General features: G+C 36.9%; 1 pseudogene; it reads right to left on the bottom strand.

Moving 5' to 3' along the window:
• Window positions 1-458: 458 nt before the first annotated feature.
• On the bottom strand, window positions 459-5,968 carry LOC121759444 (annotated as a pseudogene).
• Between the last annotated feature and the right edge of the window lie 7,735 nt (window positions 5,969-13,703).

Here is a 13,703-nt window from a genome sequence, read left to right as displayed (position 1 = left end):
GTATATAATAATGATAACACACATATAGGATATATTTACCATTGAGGATTATATAGATAAAACTGATAAACAATTCCATAATTTAAGATAATTTGCTTGCTTTGAATTATAGAAATTCTTATTATGAAAATAAAGTTTATATCTTATGATTATGTATTATGTTTAATTCATGAAATTGAATCACACAACTTAATCATTATCACCCCGCTCTAACTAAAATAATCCCACAACTTAATCCTAAATAATTAATCATATGATAATGAGTCGCACCTATGTATATTATGAAATACCGAATAATAAGCTCCCATTAGGTGTATGCTCAAAATGGATTAGCAATATGCTGAACTTCTGCAACATGTAATTTATACGTAAAACAAAAAAATGCATATCCAACAATTAGGGCCCTAATTTGATCTCCAAGGCTACGCAGAGAACAGAAAATTTCGACCAATTCATCCTTAACAACTTTAAAAGATGTCTATTTATAATATTTTTGGTTTCTAAGCGTTTAAATTATGTTTGTGCTGAAGTCACAAGAAATAGTGTACACCGAAAAAAATTAAAGCCGATTTGAATCTGCTGCATGCGCTGGGGCCGAAGTTAGTGCAACAATAAGGAAGATAATATCTTATCAGGCATCTCGCCTTCATCTTCTACCACTCCGGATTCAAGGACAGCTGCATCCAGTGTTAGTTTCCTCTTTGCAATCTCATAAACGTTCTCATCCACCGTGCCCTTCGTCACAAGCCTTCATCATTCAAACAAACGAGTAATTCAAATGTCCCAGAAGAAATTAATTTAAGAGGGAAGAATGCAGGATTCTGCATTCAGACTCTATAACAAAAAAAAACCACTGGCATCCTATTTCCGGCAGCACAAGTAGCATCATAACTTCTTGCCAGCCGTTCTTAATGCTTTGTCATAGAAATTAGAAATATCCTAGGGTTAATATACCAATTTCTGTGAATTTGGATCAACATGTTACCACAGAATACAAATATATATCAGTCAAATTATATTTCAGGAAGAGTTAACATGGTCCTCGTAAATGCATCACTTAACGGACCTCTTTCTTTGTTTATTAGGGTCTAGCAAACTTTCATCTAGTCTAATGCATGATTCAGTCAATGATGGCATAAATACTACTTAAAAGCATCAAAGATCCCATCTACTGGATGATAAAAGAAAAACGAAACAATAAAGAGGAAAGAACATTTACCTATATATTGTAACTGGCTTTGTTTGGCCAATGCGATGACATCGGTCTTCTACTTGACGATCAATCTGGGGATTAAAATCCATGTCATGGATTATAACTGTATCAGCTCCGATCAAGTTCAATCCCTGTCCTCCGGCCCTTGTGGACAACAAACATGCAAGTATTGAAGTGTCCTTGTTGTAGGTATCCACAATTGTCTGTCTCTCTTTCACCTGTGTACTGACAACAATATCAAACATAAATATGGAAGCCCGAGGATAACGATATTGTACAACTAGTTACGTATTTATCTATTTCGACACATATACTTTACTAGAAACATAGCCTTGATTGTATGGATTGGAACTTAAACTGCATTACATGGAAATTCAAATTGTACAATAGATATACAAATATCGAGAGATGAGAGGGAGATAAGGTTATAATCAAATATTTTAAACAGTTACAACCATCTGGCGTAACCTCTACTATAGGACCAAGGTCATCCTCAGTCATGATTGTAGCTTAATGAAAGTCATAATCATAAGTCAAATGCCAGCCAGAATAACCCTACGACTCAGATTTTGACACATCACCTTCCAATTTACCCAGATTTTGGATGGCTTACTTTAGGAATTTACTGGAGATAACATTGATCATAGTGTTTAGCCAGCCAAATTGCTGAAGTCTTTAATAAGTAGAGTACAACTTTTCAGATTCCTCACATATCCTCATTTGCATCAAACTAATATGCTTGAGTAGTTTAGTTTTGCAGATTTGTCAAACAAAGAAAACTAAATTCAACTGCAAGCAACTGACACTCTCTTAGTCATTGTATACTCAGTTAAGAGAATCTTTAGTTGGGTTAGAATCTTCGGACACAGTTTTATAATCCACCCCATTCTCATAATATCATGGCACAGTTTTCACGTTGTCGCCAGATGGTCTAACAGATGTGTACTTAAACTTCTTAAAAGTGATTGGAAATTCGGAACTGATGTTACAGAAAGCCAATTTCCAAACAGCTAATATTTACACAACCTCAGCCCAAAACCGGGATGATGTTACTTCTGCAAATGGTTTTGACTAGGAATTTATTCCAATTTCTAAAACCCCAGAAGTTTCTTGGGGTGGGGTCTTTAGCCAGCATTTATATTTGAACTATTGAAAAATCGAAAATGTCAACTCAAGGCACTAGTCTCTGAGAGGTTTCAAGCTGGGACATTGGGACTGTTTTCACACCTCTAGAACTTGCCAGTGTCAATAATGTGAGTGTATTATTAAATTCCTCTACCGGTCTTATACGTGTTAACATGCACTTGTCACACCAATCACATCCAGAGTCCGCAAAGAACAGAAAGCTAAACTTACCTTCCATCAAGGCGCCTGTAGGTGACACCAATCACATCCAAAGTCCACTCCAATATATCAAGCATCGACGTCCATTGGCTAAAAATAAGGATGCGACTCCCGGCACGATTTAATTTAGGGAGAAGTTCACCCAATGCCTATGCCACAAGCAGATCCAGTTATGGTCATTATAGCAAATAAAAGAACAAAACGTCTCCCACTACATCATTCTGCTTATCAATATCAATACATAAAATCAGAGGACAGAACATACTCGACATTTTGCAGAAACCATAGCGTGTTCATCAGAGAGAGTTCCTTTCAAGTCAGTAACACCATAGAAAAGTAGGAGCTGCATTAAGGCAGTTAAGCTGAATTTGAGTACGCGGGTCATACGGCATCTCTTACTAATTAAATAATTGATTCGTGATAACTATAAAACAATTGGAGATAACAGAGAACAGTAAGATGTAGGATTGGGTCTTCTCCTCTGAAGGAGAATTCATGCCATTCAAATAAACGATCTGGCCTAATTCGTAAAGAAAACAAGGGAATTGATATAAATCATTAGCAATGAAAGTTTTGTCATTGCTAGATGATGAAGACCAGGCTCAAGGAACAAAAGGTCAGACCTACAACTGGACAACGTCCAAGAAATTCATAAAGTCTCTCTTTTAGAACGCTTACAATTTTTTAGCAATATGCATAAAGCAAAACTAGTACTTATAAAGCCATATAGGTGCTAATATTTCAAGTAATTTTCAAATTATAAACTCAAATTACCCGATGAATAGAGAAGTCATTGTAGCTCTTAAGCTCCTCAACCACGCGTTCTAAGGTACATTCGAAGCCAAACACGCCTTTTGGATGCATCATTTTAGCAATACGAAGAACATCATCATCTGTGTAGGCGCATCTCACCAATAATGGATGATTTGCTATCTGGAATTAACCATTTTAAGAAACTGATACACTAGCGAATTAAATAACCTCAGGATATTAAATAAAGAGCATACAACTGAAGCACCTTTCAGAATTCCAGAAAGTTATTAGAAATTTTTCGCCGAGGAAGTATTTTGGCCACATTACTTAAGCTAGTTTCAGATGACTTCAGAAAACGAGCTTGAGATATCGCACGGTAATTCTCAATTGCTTCTTTATAAGCATCTTCTTGTTCTTTTCCCATGCAAACGTATTCAATCTATAATATATAGATCAATCTGATTCAGATTTCACAGACGAACGGATAAAGTTATTAGCCAAGTCTGATGTAGTGAAAGCAATAAGAATTCATAAAAACAATGAAACCACATAAGGAGAAGAGATAACTCCAGTACCTTCTGCGTCTTCGGAACTAGCTGTTGCATTACATCTGATTTTAATCATCTTAAGATAAATGGTTCAAGAATGGACTTCATTCTACAAATTAGATCTCTGTCTTCTGCATTCAACAACTTTTTCAAGTTAACATCCCCAGTTTCAAAAAGGCCTGGCATTATAAACTCCAACAACGACCACAGCTCCTGCAAACGAAAAATCAACTGAAGAAAGGCACTCCAAAGCCAACGATATTCACTATAGTGCAAGTTAAGAGTAAATACCTAGTATGGACTATCAAATAATTACCAATCATTCTAAGGGCATGTTCACCTCCCATAAATGGCGAGAAACAACCCTAAATCTGGATAAAACATAGTGTTTTCCTATCAATGAACAAATTATGCACAGCACGAGGAATGAGTGCCGGCCCACACTAATCACTCGAAATGAGCGTAATTCATTTCTTGCATTAATCGCTGGTTTTCATTTCTTTACAGAGGAATGGACCAAGAAATAAAAGCAAAATTTCTATTATACTCCTTTTTCAGAAACAGAGTTAATTTGGGAAAAAGTGTAGGGCATTATTGACCATTTAAGATAAAATCATCACACATGTGGGTTTACAGTACAGTTTGCTGAGGTGGGAAAATATCATTTCAGGAATGGCAAACAAAAATCGAAGTTTTAATTTCTACAATGAACAGTATCGAATTCTATTCAGATTTCATTTCTTGAGTTTAGGATCCCGACAAAGCGAACATGCCCTAAGAAATTAAAACTGTAGCAGGAGGTTTCACAGGCACGATATACAATCAGTTACCTTCAGATCAGCCATATTACAATTACAAACTTCGTTCATACAAAAACTCTAAATTTTTTTCAATTCCTTGTGGTGTGGAGGGTATCTGAAGACAGGCCCGACAGGGTACAAGAGTGAAAGGAAACTCAATTCAGAACCCTAACCTCACAATACATACGAGGTAGTTGTAGAAAAGTTTCCAAGTTGGAACTCAAACAGTTTCTTCCTGTTGTATTGGTTATTATGAATCATCTTTATTAATTCAAGAATGGCTTTCAAAATTCTCCTGTGCATATTTTTGCTAGAAAACAAATATATCTGCATGAATAAAGTTGCTAAAACTATGAACTGTGCTAACAAGCTTATCAAATCTTATTAGATAGGCAGGACCATATACTTCAGAACATTCTGATAACGTGAATCAAGAAGGAAATCTATTCTAAAATGTTACTTCATGCTGTCAGCACATTTATCTGAAATAATTGAAAACAGAAAGTTCTCAGATTGTCAAGTCACTACTATTGAATATGTGGGCCTAAATTCCAACATCTTCAGAAGACTTCATGATAATATCAAGACATGGTTCACCAAGAATATAATAACTTAGCATCCAGAATGGGTTCCAAGGAACATACATGCAAATCATTCTGCAGTGGTGTGCCTGTAAGCATCAGTCGCTGTCTAGAATTTCTTGCAACTGACTTCAAATTTTTCCACCTGAAACTATTCTTATCCTTTAATGCATGAGCTTCATCCATTAGAACACAACTCCACTTCCAATGTCTCAGAATTTTGCGGTCTTCTTTCTGCTGCAAACTGAAAAATGACTTTCAGATTTGCAAAGGGAACAGAAACTCAACTGGCAGTCAATTTTACAAAGAAATAGTAATAAATAAACCTCTAGAATACTAACCTGTGGTGTTCAAAAAGCGAATAGCACACAAGAAAAACATCAAATGGCGGTGGCCGTCCAGCCTTTCCCAGAGAATTTAATTCTCTTGAATAAGCCATAGCTATTTAGACAATAAACAAATACAGTCTTCTTCCCCCGAACAATACCAACTCACAGAAAATTGCTAAGAAGAAAATGTGGACCAACTTTTGTTTGTGGCATGAATGTTTTTCATGAATTAGAGGCTTAGAGCACTATTAAACACTCATTTGTTTTGTTCAGTATAATTTACTTTGAAACAGAATTATACCTCCACCAATTTTCTTCCTATACAAAAGCATAAGAAAATTGACTCCAATTAGCTGGTACGACTTTAGTGTAGGCTGAAAATCTTCCCCAGCGCCGCATGCGTCATTCACGTCATCCGGCATTCAAAAATTCGAAATAGCCCACACTCAATCTGCATCCGTTAGAAATGCAGCAAAATTGAATTGAACCTCCATACATAAAATCGCAAAAACAGAGACTCGTCATCATCAGCAGTACCTGAGTGACAATCCTAGCAGCAGCAGCAGACCCCAATTCCACCTCCGAGTACTGATCACATCCAACCGCGCTTGTTCCGTACAATTCCTGCTTCAATTCAGCCGAAATCTCCCCACATTTTCGTAAAGACTTCTTAACAACATCATCTTCCTCCTCCATCCACACCTCCGGGTCGCTATAATCACCGTCTTCGTCGTCCACGGCGGCGCCATCGTCCTCGTCGTCGTCGTCGATCACGAACCTGCTCCCCCGAGTGCTCGTGGAAGCTCTCTTAGTGACCTCGAGCTCGGCGTCGTCGTCCTCCAAATCCTCAAAGTCGTCGCCGTTCCCGGGGTCGGCGCCATCGGAGGAAGAGGTGTCGAGTACGAGGATTTCATGGGAATCGGAAGTGGTTTTGGAGAAAGCGTTGAAATAAGACTCACCTTCTACTCTCATCGCTGAAATACTGAAATAGGAATATTTGTTGGTAGGCGAAAGGAGTAGTTCATGTTGTGAATTAAACATTTTCATATGGCTAAGGCCATCCGCAACACTGTCTGTTATCCGATTCCGTCTCATCCCTTAACTATTCATAGGTCACACTCTATTTTTCATTCCATCTATTAACTAACCGATAGAACCTGCAACCCTACATCTTTTATCCGTCTCTTAATCATCTCTTAACTTACTATTCATTCAATTTCATTTTTTATTTTTTTCCAACAAATTCAATTAATAAAAACCCCACTTCATTAAATAAAATAAAAATAGTACAACTTAAAATCCTAAAAAAAATACATAATTAAATTCGTGGCAAAATAAATAAAAAAACATAATTTAAAATACAATTTTATAGAAATTAAAAAAACTACTCCGCCGGCGAATCATCTCCTGAAGGCGGTGGCGGTGCACTCAAGCTACCTGGAGGCGGAATACCAATTTGTCTTGCCATATACTCAATTCCGGCAAGATGGGCTTGGTATTGTGGAGGCGTCATGGGGGAAGTGTCCATCATCGTGGCGGTCAAGTACATGGACAATAGGGTGTTCGAGCCCGAGCCCGTCTGGCTTGATTCGCCTCGGCCCTTCCTCCCTCTAGCCGCCTTCGCCGCCTTGGTCCCTTGCGACCGACGGCGCACACGGGAGGACCCCCCGACATCGTCTGTCGTGCCCTCAACCTCCTGAGAGACAGCCTCTTGTGCGGCGCTGCCCGAACCGCCCCCACTAGACGAGTACTGGCCACCCGCCGTGTGCTTCGTGCGCTTCGAGGTCGAGCCCGAGCTGGATCGCACACTGCCGGCCCACCTTTCCTCGTCTTTGACGGCCTCCCAGACATCGACATGTTTGAATTCTTTGCCGGTGTCGTCGAAGTATACTCGCAAAGCCGATCTCAGAATGTCGGCTCCCGTGGCTCCGCTTTGGTAATGAGCCGCTTCGTTCTTGTAGATGCCACAGAATTTTTTGACCTCCCTGTCGACTCGGTCAAAGTAAGCACGGAGCATCTTCAATGTGCGGCAGCGGGACCCTCTTGGCTTGATCCCGTTGTAGGCCTCGGTGACCTTTTCCCAGAAGCACTTCCGGGATTGTTGATTCCCGACGATGGGATCATACGAGACGCTGATCCAGGCGTTGTACACCGCCATTGTGTCCTTGCGGTTGTACGGATGTCGGCCTACATCCTCATCCTCATCCTCATCGGCCGCCTCCGCCTCTTCCTCCACGGCGTCGAATGCCCTGGAGCTTCCACCGCCTCGTCCTCCTTCCGGATGGGGTTCATCCGGATAATCCTCCCGAATTTGGATAATCCCTGCGAATACCTCGGGGCGGAGGGACGAGCGTATGCATCCACATCAAAATGTGGGTGGTTGGTACCCCCGGCGTCGACGAGCCCTAGGTGCCCGGCGTAGACGAACCGGAACCACCCAACACGTTGTACATGCCCCCCCCAGTCGCCAAACGCGTTGATGTCAAACCCGTCGGAGCCGCCGCCACCAGAGTTTCTGTCGCCGGACATTTTGTGAAGAGAGGTTAGATGAAAATTGGAGAGGAAATGGAGATGATTTGGAGGATTTGATGTGTATTTGTGTGTGAAATGAGGATGAAATAGGAGTATTTATAGAGTAAAAAAAAGGAAAACGGTCGAAAAACGGTAATATTACCGTTTTCGATTTTTTATTTATTATATTTTTTAAATTAAATTCGAATTTAAAAAAATAATTTATTGCGTCAGCGTGACGAAGCCTACTCACGGGCCGGCGAGTGGGAGTCACGCATGGCGCCGGACCGCGCCACGTCGCGCAAGCGCGTGGTGAGACAGCCCGCGAGGTGTCTCAGTAGGACGGACGTCTCGGTGAGACCGGGACGAGACGGGGCGCTACAACTCGTCTCGCCGCCGTCTCGTCTCGGCGGGACGAGATACGAGCCACCCGCGAAACGCGTTGCGGGTGGCCTAATGGAGTCACGGTGTAGTCATTTATTTCAGTTTCATTTTAGCTTTATTTGGGAAATAAAAATATCTAAAAATTAAACAAAATGGTAAGAGTAATTAAATTTGAAATTTGAAAACTATATTAACTGAAATTGAAATTTCAAAAAAAGTATATAGAAAATTACAAAAATTAAAATTTCATATCTTCAAATGCAGTATATTATACTCTCTTCATTCTCAATTAAATGTTTCATTTTTTGTTCTGATAAATTCTCGTTTCATTTTTACTCTTTTCAACAAATGGATATCACATTACATTAACTCATTCCATTCATATTTTATTATAAAATTATATAAAAGTATAAATCACATTCCAATAATTATTTTTCCACTTTCTTTTATAAAATCAAATAATTATATAATCTGCACCTATCAAAATCAAAACATTTATTAGCAGACGAAGAGAATAATTCACGCGGTGAATTAAATATTTTCTACTGACCAATTCATATGCATACTGGATCCACGGTGTAGTCATTTATTTGAGCTTTATTTGGAATCACAACTAAAATATCTAGAAATTAAAATAAATGGTAAAAGTAATTAAATTTGAAATTTGAAATTTGAAAAACTATATTAACTGAAATTGGAACTACAATAATTTCTTTGATCCTGTCTTGTTGGAGTTGGCTAATAAGCCCAATCCTTGTGGATGGAAGTTTGTCCGACCATATAATCTAGGAAAATAAGTAGTGATTTTCACATCGTGCCTAAATGTTTATTATGCACGAAAAAATAGAGATGTACGCATACGAAATCAGCGTTGAAAAGTTATTTTGCCCCAACATGAATTGTCGTAAATATACCTCTTGTCGACATATAGGCCTAGATCTAGGCATGCACAAGGGTCACGAACCGCCGGTTCCGACATATAGGCCTAGATCTAGGCATGCACAAGGGTCACGAACCGCCGGTTCTGGTTCATGAACCGGCGGTTCACGGTTCAAGAAACGCTTGAACCTGAACCGGCCCGCCTACCTCCCGGCGGTTCCGGTTCCGGTTCCGGTTCAAAAAACCGCCGGTTCACCAGGCGGTTCAAAACCGCCGGTTTTTTGACTGAACCGCCGGTTCCGGTTCATGCGGTTCAACCGAAATTTAAAAAAAAAATTATTTATAAAAATTGATTTTTATATTTAAAATCAATTTTTACAAACAAATTAATACAATAAATTCGTAATAGCCCATATATATTTGATGGGCTTGCGAATTTAAGAAACCATTCTTGGTTGTTTCTCTTTTATAGAGACATCCTTGAATGTTTTATGTTCCACTTTCGATGTGGGACAAACTCATTCTTGGTTGTTTCTCTTTTATAGAGACATCCTTGAATGTTTTATGTTCCACTTTCGATGTGGGACAAACTCATTCTTGGTTGTTTCACTTTTATAGAGACATCCTTGAATGTTTTATGTTCCACTTTCGATGTGGGACAAACTCATTCTTGGTTGTTTCTCTTTTATAGAAACATCCTTGAATGTTTTATGTTCCACTTTCGATGTGGGACAAAATCATTCTTGGTTGTTTCTGTTTTATAGAGACATCCTTGAATGTTTTATGTTCCACTTTCGATGTGGTACAAAATCATTCTTGGATGTTTCTCTTTTATAGAGACTTCCTTGAATGTTTTATGTTTCTCTTTTGATGTGGTACAAAATCATTCTTGGATGTTTCTCTTTTATAGAGACTTCCTTGAATGTTTTATGTTTCTCTTTTGATGTAGGACAAAATATGTTGAAGTATTTTCTTTTATAACTACATGTTTAGAGCATTCATTCATCTTTTTCCAATGTGGGATACAAAACTTTCTTTTGTCTTCTATTTTTCTTGATTGATAAAAATAATGAATTATTGAGAAATATGATTTGTATATAGAAAATATTTATTTGTATAATAATTATGGTTAGGTTTATACAATTTGTATAAAAATTATTTTTTTAATGTGTATAATATTATTTATTAGTTAACATATACCTAAATTTATAAACATAAGCAAATCATTCATGATAAATAACTAATGAATAATAGTTTATGTAATAATATTTGTTATTATTACATAAACTATTATGTCCAATATTAAGTATTGATATTTTATAAATATATACATAAATAACTAATGAAATAGAATAATTTGCTTTGATCATAAATACATAAATTTATTATAGAATATTATTGGACATAATAGTTTATAAATACATAAATAATATTGGACATAAACTATTATGTCCAATATTATTATCAATACTTAAAAAAATATCAATACTTAATAGGACATAATAGTTTATGTAATAATAACAAATATTATTACATAAACTATTATTCATTAGTTATTTATCATTAATGATTTGCTTATGTTTATAAATTTATGTATATGTTAACTAATAAATAATATTATACACATTGAAAGAATAATTCTTATACAAATTGTATAAACCTAACAATAATTATTATACAAATAAATATTTTCTATATACAAATCATATTTCTCAATAATTCTTTATTTTTATCAATCAAAAATATATTTGAATAATAATTTTGTTTATATATATCATACAAAACATGAAGAAAAGTAGAAGACAAAAGAAAGTTTTGTATCCCACATTGGAAAAAGATGAATGAATGCTCTAAACATGTAGTTATAAAAGAAAGTACTTCAACATATTTTGTCCCACATCGAAAGTGGAACATAAAACATTCAATGATGTCTCTATAAAATAGAAACAACCAAGAATGAGTTTGTCCCACATCGAAAGTGGAACATAAAACATTCAAGGATGTCTCTATAAAAGAGAAACAACCAAGAATTAGTTTGTCCCATATCGAAGGTGGAACATAAAACATTCAAGGATGTCTCTATAAAAGAGAAACAACCAAGAATGATTTTGTCCCACATCGAAAGTGGAACATAAAACATTCAAGGATATTTCTATAAAAGAGAAATAACCAAGAATGGTTTCATAAATTCGTAAGCCCATCAAATATATATGGGCTATTACGAATTTCTTGTATTCATTTGTTTGTAAAAATTGATTTTAAATATAAAAATCAATTTTTATAAATAATTTTTTTTTAAAATTCGGTTGAACCGGCGGTTCAAACCGCCGAACCGCCGGTTCACGGTTCACAATTCGCCGACCCTGAACCGGCCCGTGTTAACCGGCAACCCTCCTGACGGTTCAAACCGCCGGTTCCGGTTCCGGTTCATGAACCGGCAGGCCCGAACCGGCGGTTAACCGCCGGGCCGGTTCGGTTTGTGCATGTCTAGGCCTAGATCTACCAACAATAGTTCATCACATATGTAGATATGATTAAATTCACATTGGACAAATTTGGTTCCATAGAGTGATTCACCATGTCCACAACGACTGATACCACCGCAAAGCACGCCATGTTTGAGGACATCCGTTTTTTACCTCTGCTATTTTGTTACCAAAACGCAGTTCAGCCCCTTCTACCATTCCAATTTTGATTATTTATTCTCCAGCAATATTAACTTGGTGAGGCTTGTAGAATTTTTTTTGATAATTTCTAAAATATTGAAGTAGAAAAAACAAAAAAAAAAGTTCTTGAGAGTGGCTTAAGCCCTCCATCTAGAGAGAAGAGAAGGAGAGAGAAGAGAAGGAGAGAACGGTCCTTTTTATTGAGAGTGAAGTTCAAATAGAAAAGACAACAAGAACTTCTATTTGAGAGTGAAGTTCAAATAGAAGAAGTAACGGAGTTAAAAAGAAAAGGGTTCAAGCTAAAGACTAAAGAACCCTTTTATCTAGTGGCATTTTGGTTAAATTCGAGTGGAAAAAGGGTTTAAAAGTCTGTGAATAGTAAGAAAGTCTTTCAAATAATATTAGGTCCATATATAGAGACGTGTGGCGATATTTTGAAACATAGGGGGTGCTAAACCAGGTTTTAATTTTATTTCTAAATTTATGTAAATCAGGTTTAAGTCATGTAAATCGAGTTTTGTCGTGTAAATTAGGTTAAAAAATCAGCTTTGATTATGTAATATCGTATTTTAATTGTATAATATCAGATGTGTTGTTATCGTGTCGTGTCAACTCGTGGAGTATTATTATATCATTAAAAGGTTCGTGTCGGGTGCAAATTGAATTAAAATTATGCTTTATTAGGTTGGATCATTATGAAGTTAATCTTATTGGATTGGAGGTTATCATATGTATCCAACTCACACAATTTACCACTACTTAGCTTCGTAATCTTCATTATCATGTGCAAAAATAAGAGTATATGTAGCGGTGCTCTTATGCAAAAGCCGTGCTCACTTATGTGCTCTTGCCAACGACACAACCCTTCTCTTAGCTAAGAGCACCGCCGTGCCGACGGCAAAAGCACGAGCAGCCGATGTGGCATGCTCTAATTGACCGTTGGTTTATCATTTTTTTTGCTTTTTAATTTGAAAAAATCTGAAGAATTCAGATTTAATAAAAAAAAATATTTTTCCACCTCCTAATAAAATATATCCATTTTTCCACACTTTTAATTTATTTTTTCATTATTTTTATCCCAAAATTCACACTTTCTTCTATAAATACCTTCATTTCAACATAAAAAATCACACTATACCAAACAACTCTCTCAACCTCAATTTTTGGGATTTTAATTATGTGATATTTAATTCTTAGGATTTTAATTATGTAGTTTTTAATTTTATAGTAATTTGTAATAGTATTTTAGGTATTTTTAATGTATTTTAATATTATAAAAATATTTTTAGTAATTGAAGTATTTAAATTGAATAATAGAATGGTGAGATCCTTGAGCATGTAACAGCATGGAGGTGAATGTTATACTTTGGAAAAAATAAAGTAAAAAATAAATAAACGTGGATGCTCTAAGAGCATCTCCAATGCCGGCGTTAAAATCGCGACGCCGATTTTTCACCGACGCCGGTTCTGACGCCGAACCATTGGAACCGGCGTCGGCGAAATCGGCGTCAAAATCGGCGTGGCCATGCCGATTCGCGCGATGACGCCGGTTCCGACGCCGATCCTCACGGCGCCATTGTGGAAACCGGCGTCAGATTTTATTTTTATTTTTTTTTCTTTTGAAAACACTATATATACGCGCTTTGAACGTCATTTTCATTCGCACCACTTGTTTTAACGAGTACTCTCTCTCTA

Source organism: Salvia splendens, chromosome 12 (genome assembly GCF_004379255.2).
Source record: "Salvia splendens isolate huo1 chromosome 12, SspV2, whole genome shotgun sequence".
In the NCBI taxonomy this organism is placed as follows: domain Eukaryota; kingdom Viridiplantae; phylum Streptophyta; class Magnoliopsida; order Lamiales; family Lamiaceae; genus Salvia; species Salvia splendens.
This window is presented reverse-complemented; position numbering and strand designations above follow the sequence as displayed.